The sequence below is a fragment of the Momordica charantia genome (genome assembly GCF_013281855.1).
Source record: "Momordica charantia cultivar OHB3-1 chromosome 9 unlocalized genomic scaffold, Mcharantia_2.0 BLBB01000009.1, whole genome shotgun sequence".
In the NCBI taxonomy this organism is placed as follows: domain Eukaryota; kingdom Viridiplantae; phylum Streptophyta; class Magnoliopsida; order Cucurbitales; family Cucurbitaceae; genus Momordica; species Momordica charantia.
This window is the reverse complement of record NW_028275167.1, coordinates 14460589-14477524: the sequence shown is the minus strand read 5'-3', so window position 1 is coordinate 14477524 and position 16936 is coordinate 14460589. Positions and strand designations below refer to the sequence as shown.

General features: G+C 39.9%; 1 long non-coding RNA gene across 1 annotated transcript; it reads left to right on the top strand.

Moving 5' to 3' along the window:
- Positions 1–4540: 4540 nt before the first annotated feature.
- On the top strand, positions 4541–7585 carry LOC148209037 (uncharacterized). The gene is made up of 3 exons (XR_015787313.1): positions 4541–5423; positions 5511–5550; positions 7243–7585. It is a non-coding gene; the product is annotated as an uncharacterized LOC148209037 (long non-coding RNA).
- The last annotated feature ends 9351 nt before the right edge of the window (positions 7586–16936 follow it).

Below are 16936 nucleotides of genomic sequence, written 5' to 3'. Positions count from 1 at the left end.
ATTTGATGAAAAGACACAACCCTTGAAAAATACATAATAAATTAAATATGTGGATAAATCTAGATTTTTAGATTCATGAAGTTTCTTGGATGACAAGATGTCTTGAAAATTCTCGGTTTGAATGGAGAAAGAAGAAGAAGAAGATGGGTTGTTGATGGTAAGAGAGAGAATGGAAATGTTCAATTTTGGATTTAAAAGTAAATTGGGTTAAAAAAATAGAGGTTGCGTGTGGTGTAGTGAGACAAAGAGAAATTGATTGGTAAATGGTGGGACCCACTTGTAACGTAGTAAGAAAGATAAGTACCTTAGAATGGGTTATTAAATTGGATTCATGGGATAATTTGAAAATAATGTGATTTATGTTGGAAATAAGAATACCTTAGAATTTAGATTTAAAATTAAGTTAGAATTAATTTGGTATTGAATCGATATTTAAGGTCATACAGAAATTGGAGATGCCTATATTATAGAATTTGTGAGTGGTTATTTACTTAAAAGTTTTGGATATTATTATTGACATGTGAGTGGTTACTTTATTAAATTTTTTTAGATACCTACTATTATAGAATTTTTGAGAAATTGTATATATTATCTTTGATTTAGCATTTCTACTGAGAATGAAAGTAAATGTGTCTGTCTGAGAATTTATAAATGTTTATGAGAATTTAGAAATGCTTTACGATTTTAGAGAAATGTTTGAAATGTTATTTAGAAAGCGATTTCAAAAATGATTTTAGAATTTCATGAAATGTTGTTAGAAAGAAAGATTTTAGAAATGGTTTCAGAAAGTTAGAACAGTTCTCAGAAAGAAAAAGAAAAGAATTTTAGAATAGTTTATGAGATTGAGAAGAGTTTTCAAACCACCATGTTATTGTATCTAGGTGATTAATCGTATGCTATAAAAATGTGTTTCTATAGTATACCCAGAAATAGAAGGCCTTTGGGACCATTTGATTCCGCACGTTGACAGAATTATTCTACTGTGTGTATTGAGATTACTCTGCGCTAGTAGACCATAATAGAATATGGATACATGTGCGATGTTCTGTTTTATCTCTCTGTTTTATGTTTGAAATAAGAATGTTTTATATGATTTAGAATGTGTTTCAGAGCAGGTTGAGAAGTTGGCGTAACTAGGTTGTGGGGGACGCAAGGGAATGCAGGGGCGATTAGGGCCAAATGCGGATTCCAAATCCTGGACTTAGGAGCGTTGCCTTTTCGGTTTGCCTAGAAAGATATTGTTGTTGCAAGTTTATTATGAGAACGTTTGCTGAGTTTTCTAGTTGCTCAAGTTTTATGAGATTTAAATGAGAAAGTTTGTTACTTCAGTTTTATGAAGTTTGTTTTAAGAGTTGAAATTTCAATTTTTTATGTAAGAAATTTTACGAGATTACTTTCTTATCAACTTGCCACTCATTGAGCTTTTCAACTCACTATTTATCATTTGTTTTTCCCCTAGGCTGTAATTGAGCTTCTGAGTTTTATGGAGAAAGTAGCTCAGCTGTTGCCACCCAGAATAGTTTCAGAGTTGCATAATATTTTGTATGTATGTGGTTGTTTGTATAAAGTATTTATCTGTACCCTTTGATAGAAGAGAATACTTAGAATGGATATGTAAGATTGATTGTTCTGTAAAGATTATTATTTTAGTATGCTTCTATTCAGAATTTGTTATTCAAAGTTCAGGTCAAAGTTAAGAGAGAAAGTTGATCATGGACTTTGTAGCTAGTCGGGGTCTGTGGTCGGCACGACTCGTTCTAGGATTAGTAGGTGTTTTGGGACGAGTCGTGTTAGTAAGCCCAATTCGGGACCCATTGGGCCTACTTGACGTTTCCGTGCTTGTCTCTGAAGCTAGATGAGGGATCGTCGAGCCTCGTCCAGAGCGGCTTCTAGTGAGCTTATCCCTGAGGTCTCTCGACCCTTTGGGAATTCCCAGGGACGTGGGGAGGTCACCTTCCCCGACTCCCCCCTCTATCATGGCCTAGGGCTCCCCTTTGGTCGCGCTCCCATTCGGGATAGGGAAGGTGCCTCGGATTCGGTCGCTTAGGATGATTTCGATCACCTGCCCCACCTGGGCGGTCATCTGAGCATGGGCCACCCTCATCTTGCGCATAACCTAAAGCCCTTCCGATAGGAATGCCCCACCTTTCTATTGCCCAAGTGCCCTATCGGGCGGAGCGAGCTGATTGTGTCCCGAGTCCCTTTTGCCTTCTGAGGGGCAGAGGGAGTCGGGCTAGGTTTGTTGGTAGCTTTGTCGCGTCGGAGATCGTCGATGGGGTTCTCGTAGGATGACTCTTTGTTCGGAGGAGCTCCTGCTCATCAATGACTTTCTTCGCCTTCTGTAACACTTCGGCGAAAGTGGCTAGAGCTTCTTCTCCAAGTTTTACGGTTAAGGCCTCATCGGCCAGGCCGGTGAGGAAGTAGCACATAGCCGAATCGTCAGAGCAGTGCACGACCTTAAGCTGCTCTTCCTGGAACCGTGTGACATATTCTCTCAACGTCTCTTCTTCCTTCTGCCTGATGGTGGCAAGGTGAGTCGCTGTCTTTCTATCATAATGCCGAGAGGAGAACTGACTGATGAACTCCTTCCTCAGCTGGGAGTAGGTCGAGATCGACCTGGCCGGCAGTCTTCGGTACCACAGGCGCGCGCTACCGGTAAGCGCGATCTAGAAGGCGCGGCATTTGATCGCATCCGTCGCCGCTTGAAAGTCCATGAGGCCCTCGAAAACCTCAACATAATTTTTAGGGTCCTTAGATCCGTCATAGGCTTCATGGCGGGAGTCTTGAACTTCGGAGGGATTGGAGCCTCTAGGATGTCCGCGGTGAATGGCGATTCTCCCAAGTCGCCATCGTCGAACGAACAGTCTTTCTTCTCACACCTGGCCTTAAGCGCCTCGACCTGCTCATCGAACTTGTGCTTCATCAGGTCGAACTCTTCCCTCGTGATCACAGCTTCTGGTGCCAGGGGCTTGTATTTTGATTGAGCCTTTAGGTTCGAGTTGAAGAATTCTCAGGAGTAGGAAGGAGAGTCTTCCGGCTCCCGAGATGCTCTCTTCTTCTTTTTAGTGAGATTTTTTCTCAAATCGTTTTCTCGCAAGCTGTAATCCACTCCCCCATCGTTTGGAATGGGCTCGCGATCGCCAGGTTGGATAGATGGAGCTCCCTTTTCACCGGGTGCGCCCGGAGCTATAGAGGGAGACGCAGTTTGGTTAGCACGCGTTGCCTCGGCGTACATCTCTTCCATTGTGCGCAACCGATAGCGCATATCATCCAACTCGCGCTGAAGAGTAGACAGAGCTTCAAGGTCTGCTGCCTGGTTGGCCCTTTGGGAGGTTTTTCTCGACGTCCCTCCTCGGCCTCTGTTGGCTTTTGAGGGTTTCGGCTGAGCAGGTGGTAGCTCTTGTTTCGCATGATGGGCAGATCTGCGCGGCAGATCTCCCTCTTGTCCTGCTCGGACCAGGTCCTTGACTATTCTTGCACCGAGGTCTTGCTGAGGGCCGTTATCAGCGTTCACACCCCTCTGTTCTGTCGTATTGGCAGAATTTGCTGGATGCACCATTTTTGCGTATATTTTTTTTTAGATCGGGACGACTTAAGATGTCGTCCCCATAGACGGCGCCAAATGTTTATGCAGGAATCTGCACAACGGTTCTTCACGAATCGAGCTCGAACCCGGTCTCCGGTTCCGACCTGAACACTAGAGTGGACCTGCACAAGAGAGTGAACACTCCGACACTTAAGTCAGTATAGATCGGACTCCTTATTTAGTTCGAGGTCAGATTCGATACCTGAGCGCGAAATGTACTCCTCTATTTATAGGTAATGGGCCCGACAGCACGCACGACCGGCGGTTACATGTCTTTTGTCATATCGGACCTATCGGGTTCCGAGCAGGTCGGACCACAGTCAGGTCGAACTTTGGTGCCCATACTTCATCTTTTAAGGGGCAAAGTCGGTTCACCTCGGCGGGGCCGAGGTGGACCTAAGCAATCCTTTTTATCTAATTTCTTCCAACACGAATAATGGTCCTCCACGTGTCCTTGGTAAGTTGATGTAACGCCCCGCATTCTCTGACTCGTTTATTTTATGATTTAAAATTGTGCCTTTGGATTTCTTCCTTTTTCGTTAAGTGAAATTATTGAAACTTCTTATTTTGGAGTTTTAATTTTGGATAATTTCGAATCAAATCTATTTTCGTTTGATTTAGATAATTAAGTTCTAAAATTTTGAAAAGAGATTTTAATTAAAACTTAATTAAACTTTTGGAAATTTAATTTTTCCTCTTGGATTTCATTTTGGGTTGTTGTGAGTTTATTTTAATTACTAGAGTGTTTTCTTTAGGATTTTCGCTTCGGGCCTTAGATTTATTTGTTTTACTTTTGTTTTAGTTGAAGATCGTTGAGTTTATATTGTTTGAAAGTAGAATTTTAGTTTCTTCAAACCCATGGGCCTTCTATTAATTTGGGAATTGGACTTTTAGTGTAAAAACAAAGAAAATCAAAAGGAAACAAGTCAAACTCTAGCCATCTCTTTCTCCCCCTTTTCCCTTTCTTGTTGCAGCCGCCGCACCCCTCTTCCCTTCTTCCTGTTTAGATCCGACAGACTCTTCCGACGAGTAGACGACGACGGAGCACGTAGATCCGGCGACGCAAGCTTCATCCACGGCCGTTTTGTCCCCCCACGAGCAACGACGACAGATCTTGAACCCACGAGCTTTAGTTTTTGGCGTGCGGCGGTATTCCTCGAACAACACAGCTCTCCGGCGTCGGTCGGTTCTATCAAAGGTAGCGTCTTGCGTCGGGATGCTCTCGTGAGTGTTGCGTCGGGTGTCGCGTGGTGGAGTCGGGTTTTACAACTCTGATCCGTGCCGGTGGGTCTTCCACGAACCGGATCCAGCTTCTTCCCTCTTTATTTTCTGCGGCACTTCCGGTGAGACCACGGCAGCGGCTACCTCACCCAGGCTGCGACAGTGACGGCGGTGCAGCGATCCTTTAGCAGTGGCGGCAGTACAGCGGTGCGCCTCGTGGATTTCGGTGGCCCGAGCTCAGATCCGGCATTGGTACGGTGTTCCAGCGACTGTCCACGTTGGTGCACGACAGACAGAGGAGTTTTGGTTCGTCCTCTGGCCTTGACAGCCCCGAACAGTCCGGATTCGCGAAGCCCAGCGAATTTGGTGACGTTTTCCAGCCTTCCAGTGACGTTCGACGTTGACCCATACCCAAACAGAGCTTGGCTAGTGTTACCCACCCGTTTCTGGCATTGATTCGACGTTACCCACTCCTCTTCGGACCCAAATCGTAGTTACCCATCGCTTTTGACATCGGAACAGCAAGCATAAGGACATTCGAACTCAATTTTGGATGCCCGAACCTCCTCGGCGTCGACCCACTCCTTACCCAAGAGGTTTTATGGTGAGATAGTAGGTAACGGATCATCTAAACTCACTTTCGATGAAAACTAAGTGTTTCTAACATGAATTCTAATCAAGTTTGGTTTGCTTTTGGATTTAGGAACCCTTCAGTGAACTTGGTAGCACATTAGAACTTTGTTGTAAGTAGTTTCTTACTGGAGGGATTGGTTGTTGTGTGCTGAGATGATATGGTTGTTTGCTCGTGTGCCCATGTGTGATACTTGCATGTCGCTTGTCGTTGTAATCATTTAGTAAACGTCATTGTTGATAAAACTGTTGATATATCTTGGGAAAAATATGTGGTTGTGTGCATAAATTGTAGCCAGGTAATCCTGGATGACTATGATTGAATTGCTATTATGTTCTAATTGGTTTTCATGATGAAATTTGTATACTGGTACTATAATCTGTTGTTTCGAAAGCGTATTGAATATTTATGAGAAATCGATTGTGTTTGATGTATGCTGGGTATTTATCAATTATATTTTGGTTAAGTGGTTGATTGTGCTTTTTCTGTGAACGATGCCTACTAGAGCTGTTGGATCATGTTGGACTATTTTAGATTGATTGGCTTTTACATATGATCATTTTGGTGTATCGCATATTGGACTGTTATGAGATTGTTGATGCATGAGGCATGGCGTAGTAGCAAGTAGGACTCTTGTGAGAATTTTGGGACATAACAAGTAAGTAGCACGGGGGCGGGTGTGTGCGTTGATGTGTGTTAATAGAAATTGTTCTTGCTGATTTTACATTATAAACATGTTTCTCTTATTATTTTAATTGTTGGACAGGTTTGTGAGGTCGATGCTGTTATTGTAACTTGCGGTTATTTTATATATTGGATATGTATATGACTGGTATTCATGTTTGTTGTCTGCAACTTTAGGAACTTACTGATATTGTATGGTTGGTTGGAAGTGATTAGGATTTGTTATGTTGTGAAAAGCATGTTATGTGAAGAATGTCGTAGGGTTGTTTGTTGAAGCTTTGTGTGCGCTATGCTGTGAGCAGGTTGGTTGTTGTCAAACTTTGTGTTATTGAGACCCGTGATGCATTGAAATCTTACTAGTGGTTGTGTTGTTGTTGGGCTTTGTGGTGGTTGGTGTTGTTAGGGAAGTAGTACTGAAATCCTGGTTGGAGGCTAGAAATGATATGTGGAGTTATGAAAGTTACGAAGTGAATGGGTGAGTGTCAGGGCCTCAGGTATAAATGGTCGAGGGCTGATACGTCACTAATTGGGTATCGAGGCCTCGGGTATAAATGGTCGGGGGTCGATACGCCAATATTGGATAAAGATGATCGTCGAGGCCTCGGGTATAAATGGTCGGGGGTCGATGCGAGGAGTCTTTCGAAAGGAGAACTATTGGGTCCTTGGGTACAAATGGTCAAGGGCCAATAGACGGTGAAGTCATCGGGGCCTCGGGTATAAATGGTCGAGGGCCGATGCTGCAGGGTCGGGGCTCCGGGTATAAATGGTCAGGGGCCGACTCTGCTCGAAGGAGTTAACTGTGAAAGGCTAGAGTAGCTGTGATAAGCGTAGAGGTACTTGAGATGTTAGGGAGACTAGAGGTTGGTACTGGTAGTTAATGTGTTCCTGGTTGTGGTTGTCAATGAATTTTATAGAATGTGTCTATTTTTGAATGCATAATGTGATGAAAAGCATGACTGTGAATGTTTCATGATTTGGTTGAGCATGATGTGTGTGTGTTGATCCTTTAATAAGCATGACACGTTGTTCCTTGATAAGTATGTTGTTTGTGCGTGACCTTTCGGATAAGGGCTGCTTACTGAGTACTGTGGTTGTACTCATCCCTCTTTTTCCCCTCCAGTTCGCAGGTATCGAGCTAGCTCTTGGGATGGTGATGGCGAGAAGGAGGCTTGATCGGAAAGACCATTAGCTATGTTGTGTGCAATTAATTTCTTTTAGTTAGGATAGTTGAGGCTACGTAATCTTGTAGTTGAGTTGTTAGTGGTTGGTTTTGTTTAGTTTATTGTCTAAAGGATGTTGTAAGGTTGCCGATTCATTATTCTTTTTAGAGCATTAATTTTGTTGTCTTCTTGAACTACGGGATTGTAACCTACCTAGGATATTTATGAATACATTTGTTTAAGTTGATTGTACTTGAATTAGTTTTTTGTTTCATTGTCATTCGAGATGTTAATATTCGTTTAGTGAATGGTTTATAGTTAGGAAGGTTTCCTGGACAGGTTTGGTTAATGTGAAGTCGGCATTAAATGGTTTATCTGTATAGGAGGCGAGTTTCTCTTAAATCTTTAGTGTTGTTGTTCTAATTGTTCAAGCTCTCGTGAGTGTTAAAAATAGAGTAGCGCAGCGGAAGCGTGGTAGCTTTATTGCTTAGTATTGTTGTGAAGGTACTTCTCTTGTTTATGTGAAAATTTTAGGTAGTCTTAGTAACGGTCCCTGTTTGGAAATGGTGAAATTCGTGGGGCGTTACTGTTTACCCCCCAAACATTAGGAATATTGATCTTATAATATTCCGGTATAATCAGCACATCGTCATTATGTCTACTCGACCTTCCATAATCAATTATTGCCAATTGATCTAAAATCAAATGGTTCGCCACAAAAACTGAAAGTTATATCATGAAAAGAATAAATAAATTTGATCTATCTAAACCCAAAATAGTTTTAGCATCAAAATAGTCCAACACAACAAATTTGGCATGATCTCCCGTGAACATAATGCCATTTTTCTCCCTTGAAACTAATAGGTCTCTCTTGGCGTGGCCATGAAATTATCCACTCGAATACTATTATGGCACGATCTCCACTCTCATGTAATGCTAGTATAGCCGCATAGTAAGGAGAGATTGAGAAAACTGTAGAAACTAAGCCATGTTCGAACATACATCTTCCACACTAAAACATCCATATACGAGATTAGTATTAAGAAAATACACATTATCATCATTTAAAGAAAATAAATTATATGGAAACATAACCTTGTACAAATTTACAAAGACTGAAGTCTACGTCTAGACTCGATTATCTTTTTTAAGTTTGGGTAGATCCCCTATTTGCTACAAATGAGAAAATATTCTTCATCTAAAAAAAGTAATGTTAATATAATTAAATGAGTAAGAAACAACCCCAAACCACACTTGAAAAAGAGATGTGTTATTGTTAAAGTTTCAATTTGAAGATGAAGTATTACGGTTAATTCGAAGTGAATTTATTTTCATGAAATTTACATTATTATTGCTCAAAAGTTATTTTTTCGTAAAACTTTTACTTATTCATTCAAATTTGGCACACTGTATTAAAACCTTTATAAAATTTTATGAAACCCTATTCACACCTATGTCACCAAACAATGGTACTTATTAGAGGAGCAGGCATGTGTCTCCATCGATTCACCCACGCCAATGAGCACCGAGTCCTGCTTTAATGACACAGTCACAGGTCAGAGTTCTCATTTATGCTTTACCCACATTAACAGCACAAGACAATTCTCTCTAATACCAATAATTGGATCAATATGACAGTACTAGAGTATGACGGTATTAGGGAGGGTGAATAGTGTTGAAGATCAATTTAATAAACTTTTCGATTTTAAGCTCCTAAAACAACTAATTAATTTTTTTAAGACAAAATCATGTATGCACATTTTATATGAACCTATATATCACTAAAACAAATATTCAAGATGATCACAAAAATTATTTGCAATAAAAGAGAATATACTTGAAAATGAAACTGCAATAAAAACAAAGTATAAGGTTACTGAAAATATTATGCAAGATATTATAGTTCTTCGACCAACCCTCGGTCTAGTTCACTCCCTGAACACTTCTAGAGATTTTCCACTAAATACGATCCTTTTACTAGTTAAATATCGCAAACTCGGTCTGTTTATGCGATCAACATCAATCCTTACAAATGCCTCTTTTTATGGGATCTAAAACTAAATCCAACATTTTGCTCGGGACAAAGATCAAAACTCACATTCCGTTCTTTTTACTATGCTCAAGAACTAAACTAAACTAAGCCTAGAAATTAAGATCTTTCACACACTACACTACTAGAAAATTGGTCTTCCATGATAGTTGTGAACATTAAAAAAGTTTGGAAGAAAAAAAACTGTCATAAATCATAGAGGAGCATTTTTTGCAGGAAAAAACGCAACTTTTCGAATTTTGTTAGTTTTATGACAGTTAAAAACTGTCACGAAAACTGAATTTTCAATGACAATGAAAACCTGTCATGAAATGGTTGAGTCGCGATTTTGGCGGGAAAAACAGTGATTTATGAAAATTTCCATGTTTTATGACATTTTATAATTGTCAATGTTAATGTGTGGATTATGCTCTCCCCGAGGTTCGCACCAAACTTGATTATCAGGGACTCGAAGACCTGCAAAACCGAACAAGGCTAGACCGGTTTGACACTTGTCACACGGGCTCCGATGCCTAAGTTAGCAAGGGAGGCAGTAGAGTAATAGAATTCAATGGTCGAATTTGGCTTGCCTTAAGGTTAGGCTATATGGTCTATTTATAATCGCTTGGAAGGTTTCCATAACCTTCTACATGAGCTCTAGATGATTGTTGTGAAGGCCCAATGATTCGTAGACAACAGAAGAAGGAAGATGTCGGACTCGGCTCGGCACGGCGACTCGGCTTGGCCGACCATCTCGTTGATTCTCTTTGTTCCCTTGGTTTGTTTGTTTGTGGTTTTCCTTTGTATAACAATAGCCCCCACTCTCAAAGTAGAAGGCATAAAGCAGGTCAGGGCTTCTATATTGAGATTATTTGTTGCTCAGTCGTTCCATGAGTGACTGTTTTTGTGGAACAACCCTCATACCATCTCATCTGGGTCGATTGTCGTTTCACGGGTTGACCTTTTTAGCCCCACCCTTTTTGCCATAGTCAGTCGTGGTCAAGCCTCTTGGGCTTTGCCATACAGTTAATTTTAACTGTTTATGTCCTTTGTGATACAGCTTTTAGCTGGGCTAGCTGTACCCCATTGGGTTAACCTGTTTGAATTTTGCCCAGGGTTTTATATCTAAGGTTCACTCTTGGGTTTCCAACCTATTTGGCTTTTGCCAATTGATTCATACTCTAAGCCCAGTCGATATCCTTTTGTCTCTGTCGATTATCGTTTCTTGGGCTGGCTATCATAGCCCCCATTCTCTTTCATTGTAGTCGGTTGCAATCAAGTCTCTTAGGCACTGCTATACGGTTAGTTTCTACCGTTTAGATTTTGGCCTTGGGATTTTAACTTCTCAACAGAGCCAGTGGTACTTCTTTTGGGTTTCTTAACCGTTTGGCTTTTGCCCATGCTTTATACCTCAAGGTTCACTCTCGAGTTTCTAACTAATTTGGCTTTGGCCAATGGTTTTTATACTTTGAGTTTAGTCGGCACCCTTGGGTTTCTAACATATTTGGCTTCTGCTGGTGTTTAACCCAAGTTCAATCAACACCCTTGGGTTTCTAACCTATTCTGGCTTTTGCCAAATGTTTTTCTACCTGTGGGTTTCATTGACCGGTTTAGGCTTACCTGCTTTTTGTTTTGACCTGTAGATACCGTATTTTGTCTGGATCATTTTAATTTTATTTGATATTTGTTGTGCTGTATTTGTTAATTGTTATTAAAAAATACAAAAAATATAAAAAACTAAAAATTAATAATAAAATTAAAATTAAAATTAAAATTATGATTTTAAAAATGAAAAGAGAATATAGAATCTTAAAAATATAAAACATCTCCCTTTAATTTCTCCTTGTATTTCATCTTTTCTAATTTTCTCCCACCTTCCTCCCCACTCTCCCAATTTTACGTAACTTCTCCATCTCTCCAACCAATATCTCTCTCTCTCACATTCTCCTCCGTCCCACCGATTTCTCCATTTTCTTTCTTTTCACATTCTCCCTCACTCCCACTAATCTGTCTCACACTTACCCTCTACAGTACAAGAGTACTTTGTGTCTTTCTGTCCAAGTTTCTATAAGCCTATAAAAATTGTTTGATTTTTAGGATGAAGGAGGAGGTATCTCCATACAAACAGAAAAACACACAGGGGAAGTCTCTGTCAATTTGGTTGGAATATCAAAAACCTCATTCCCCTACATAGGACTACTTTTCCTTTTTCACCAAAACCTCCTTCCCACACATATAGGGAGTACTTTTCCTTTCTCTCCAAGTTTTTCTTATGTCTATATAAATTGATTAATTTTGCTTTTAGGGGAGAGAGTAGGAGAGAGAAACACATAGAGTGGAGACAGACAAAAATAGAGAGAACATACATTGAGGTTCACCATATCTTTTAGTCTCTCCAAATTTCCTTTTTATTTTCTTCTTCTTAAAATCTCCTCCAATCGGTGCCCGCTCAATTTTTTATTGAACGCAACATCCTTCAAAAGATTTGAAATCTCCTTTACTATTATTTGACTATCTTTTAAAATTAGTGAATGCATGAGATATACAAGTATTGGATGATGGACACTAAAATCCATTTTACAATTATTATAGGAGATTTTTTTTTAGTGTTTTATGCATTGTGACCCTTCTGTGATTGTGTGATTTTGGTTTTAATTTGTTAAGATACTTGATTTAATATTAATTTCACACTATGATTAGTTTCACAGATTGGCGTGCATTTAATTCAAATGTTGACATCTTCTCATTTCTGTAGATATTGTCAATTTGAATTTCATTTCCTTTTACTTTTTAATTTTCAAACAATAGGAAGAAATTAAATTTAAATATTAGTGTAGTGTTCTCCCCATGAGTTTCTTTTATTAAAATTCTAAACTCCTCCTAAAAAATAATTTTACAAAATTTTGAAAACTAATTTCTTAACAAACAACATAAATCAAATTTGAGAATTAGTAGTGTCATCATTGTGTATTTTCTTAAAATTCATAAATACATAAAATTTCTTGTGCAAATAAAATTTTCCATAATTTTGGAAAAAATAGTGTTCTCTTTATGGATTTTATAAATTCCATAAATACATGAAATTTTCGTTTTAAAATTAATTTTAATTATTAAAACAGTTTATCATAAAACAATTTAAACAAATTTCAAAAGTCACTCATTTTTCCAAAAAAAAAGATGGAGATTGAGTAGTGTTCTCTTTTTGGAAGTTATTAAATTCCTCAAATACATGAAATTTCTCCTAAAAACGAATTTCAATATTTTGAATGACATTTATGTCACCCATAATTATTAACTCATGTTTTATTTCTAAAATGTGGATTAATAAACATGAGACATTTAAAAATAAAATAAATAAACTTTTGTGGACCTTTAATAATTTAATAAATTGGATAATAAAAAAAATATTGGTAACTGTTTTCACGGGTGTTGTAGTACCTTCCATATACACAAATGACTCCTGAACTCAATCTGAATTGTGTAGACCAATTTACTTTTCGTCTAATTGGGTGACCAATCACATCCTCAACATGATTGGTAGCGACTCCAAAATCTTTTATTTTAAGAGACTTTTAAAAGAGGATGTCGGTCGCTCCGCATCGTGATCACGTTGCGACACCTGCATTTTTCAGCACCTTGGGATTTTCTTCCCTGGTTTCACTGATTGGCTTCTAGCTTATCGGTCTGCTTCTAGGTTTGTCGCAGCTCGAGTTCCTTAACCATTGTTACTCACTGACCCCCACTTGAGGAGGTTTTGTTTAAGGTATCAAATGAAAACTTTCTCGAGTACCTCAAGTCTTATCGTTCTCTCTATGTCGCTTTCTTCTATATGCTCGTGTCGACTAAGTGACTTCTTTTTGTCGGGCACAAATTTTTGGAAATCGAGTCGGCTTTCCAGGCAGTTCCTGTACTACGTACTGCTGACTTTTGCTGTCGTGTAGTTATTGGATCTGGTCAGTGGAAGAGACCTGGTCGGTAGAAGATGCTTGGTTGGCGGAATACACCTGGTCAACAGAATATACCTGGTCGGCAGAATAGGTCTGGTAAGTAGAATAAGCCTGGTTGAAAGTAAAGACCTGGTTGGTAGAGACATCTGGTTGGCAGAGACTTGCTCGGCCAAGACTTTGTCATGCCCTGGATCTGGTCATGCCCTGGATCCGTCATACCCTAGAGTCTGGCCATGACCAGTTATGTAGTTCGCTTGTCAGGTCTTTGCAATAGCTTTGCCTTCCGTGGACCTCGGACGGGTGTAGGTTGCCTTTTTTTTTTTTGTTCGAGTTTTTCAAAATGAGGGTTGTGTTCTTGATACATTCCTTTGACTTTTCATAGCGGTCAGTTTGTCTTTTGGATTTCTTAGAACTTTATCAAGTTGCTTTCTCCATTATGGGATTTGTTGACGGTTTCTCTCGTAACCTATTTTGAAATCTGTCGATTTATCTCATCTAGAATCTGTCCTGGAACTTGTCGATCTACTTGCTCTAGGTCCTACCCCAGAACTCGTAGACTTGCTTTGCCCTAGACCTCATCACGTTTGAGCAATTCTTCTTCTTCTTATGGGTTGACTTATCTTACCCAAGATCTGTCCTGGAATTTGTTGATTCGTTCGTTCTGGGCACCCAGAATTTGTTGATTTGCTCTTCCCACGTCTATCTCAGAAAATGGGGGTCTCTATAATCCATGTCGATTTGTTTGTCCCTAGATCTCCTCGGATCCGAGCAATTCTCGGTTAATTCGTTGCCTCCGGATGTTAAAAGGATCGATTCTAAATCTTCTGCAGTTTTTTCCTTATCTCGGGTGGGTGATTCCATGAGATGACCAGGGCTCGGGTCTGCCTTTTCATCGCGGTCGATTGTGTCATTACCTATCGAGAGTATCCAACTGACTGCGTGATCTAATCTCATGGCTTGACCTATTCCCATCCTTCTGGTGGTTAAGTGGTCACCCACTAGAGACATTGAACTACTGGTGTGACATGTTCTCACATCACCATCAAGACCTTGTCGTCCATCCTCGTTGATCTGATTAGGGTTCTGGGCATGTTGCTCTCCCTTTCTTGAAACTCATGGGCTAATCTCCTTTGGAATTTCATCGCGTAAGACCCATCTTCGGTTCATCCCTCTTCTCGAATGACAATCGTAGTCGGAACACCGTTGACCAGCTGTGGATTAGTTTACCTATGCTTCCACTTGAGGATGTTTTGTTTGGGCATCAAACAAATAATTTTCTAAACTATAAAACATAGGAAATAATTAATTTACCTCAAATTTGAACATCATAGTAGAATAAACAACATGCTTAACTTTATTTAACAATTCATCACCTTCAACCATCTCGAGCAAGAATAACTCTCGGTTTACCATCCTCCTCGGACGATAATCATTGTCAGAATGGTGTTGATCTCTCTAGAGTTCAAATCGTTGGCTTCTAGATCTTATTAGAGGCAAGGAATAAGAGCCTTTTGGACAGGCCTTATTTAGGTCCGTGAAGTCGAGCACATTCTCCATTTGCCATTGGGCTTCTTTACCAGCATGACGTTGGATATCCTCTGAGGGTAATGTACCTATCGAATGAACCTTGTTTTTAGTAGATCATTTACCTGCTCAGCCACGATCTCGTTCCTTTCTTGGTTGAAGGCAGACGCTTCTGTTTCATTGGTCTACAGCTCTTGTTGATGTTGAGTCGGTGTACCATGACTTTCCAATCAATTCCTAGCATGTCCTCATGCGGATTCCACCTCCTCGACCGATTCTCCCATTCTCAAAGGCGAACGGATCTAATGGATGAGAAGGGCTTGGGCATATCTCTCTCGAATGGTCGATTGCCCTACTCGGGCTCTTCTCTCCAACAAACGAATCTAGTGGATGAGCAGGTTGTTGCGCCTCAGCTTAATAGCTAGAGGGTAAGTGCAAGTGCACACTGTCACAAGTAATAATCTGGAAATATTCCTAGTTCGTCTCAACAGGGACTAGTTTTCTTTTAAAATTGATTTTGTAAACCGCTTGAATGAGCAATCGAGTTTGGGAATAAAAATTGGTGGAATTGTTGGGAATACAAATTAAAAACACAAAGACTAAAAAGCCAACCCCCTACTAAGATTTTAGTTCTAAAAAATGAATTACACCTATCAAGTGTGCCCATAATTAAACTCAATTTATGCAAACTAGTTCAACTTCTATTCCATACCGCTTTTGGTTTCTTTAGAAGCTTTGGCTAGTGTTTACATATGTCTATGCAACTCTAGAATCCTAAATAAATCAAGTTCCAACTTACGTTTAACGGGTAAGAGAGCCTATGTCTACGATCTTGTTTTAGTTCTTATTTCAAAGTAACTTCCCATTTTACCTTGATGAAATCCGTTTAACTCTAATCTTTTCAAAATTAAATTCAACTAATGTGATTTAGCCAAGTGGCCAACAAGAAAATCAACTGAATATATTGTATCAATCAAGATAAGCAAAGAGAGCGTAATACGCCGTGCTCACTGTTAGATGTAATTTTAAAGAAATGAACTAAATTATTCGTATGAGGGTTGAAGAAATAATTTAGCTACTCATGGAAGTAAAATAAATAATAAAACAAGAGAAGATAACAAAGTTAGGGGTGTTCAAAAAACCCGACAACCCGATGAACCCGACTAACCCAACTCAACCCATAAGGGTTCAGTTGGGTTGGAATAAACCTTGGGTTGGGTTGGGTTGGAAAATTTCCAACCCGACTGGGTCGGGTTGGGTCGGGTTTCGGGTTGACCTTTCAAATTTTTGGGTTGACCCGACCCAACCCGGTATGCTTTATTTTTAATTTTTTTAATATATATAAATTATATATATATATTATACATACACACATTAAACCTAATTTTTCTAACCTAGCAGCTGCCTCCCTCCCTCCGTCACCCCCTCAACCACCTCCCTCCCTCCCTCCCTCACCCCTCATTTCCCCTCTGTCTCCCTCCCTCCCTTCATCTCCGTTTGTCTTCCTCCGTGTCTTCCTCCCTCCCTCCCTCCTTTCATCTCCCCCCCTCCCTTCATCTCCGTTTGTCTTCCTCCGTGTCTTCCTCCCTCCCTCCCTCCTTTCATCTCCCCCTCTGTCTTCTCCCTCCCTCTTCTTCCTCTATCATTCTTTTCTTCCTCTTCTCCAGTCAACCCCTATCTTCTCCCTCTATTCTTCGTCGTCCTCCTCCTTTTCATCCTCTTCTTATGATGACGGCTGGAAATACTAAAGAGATACGAAGTTTTCTCTCTTTTTTCGTTCGACACCCCTCCTTCTCTCGTCTCAACCCGAAGATCCAACCCGACCCAACCTGAAAATATAAGGGTTGGGTTGACCTTCTTGTTCGGTTCCATCGGTTCTCTATTCTGCCCAACCCGAAAATTCGGGTTAGTCCAAAAAACTCCTCTAACCCGACTCAACCCAACCCGTGAACACTCTTAAACAAAGTAATGCATTTTCATTGAAATTGAAAGGAAAGTGCAAAATTAGAACAACTAGAATTGAAATAAAATAAACAAAGAATGAACAAAGAACAGAACTAAAATGCAAGAATAAAAACTTAAAAACAATAGTTGATAACAATTGGAAAGGAAGAACTAAAACATAGATAGAAAATCAGATGTGTAGAAGTGATG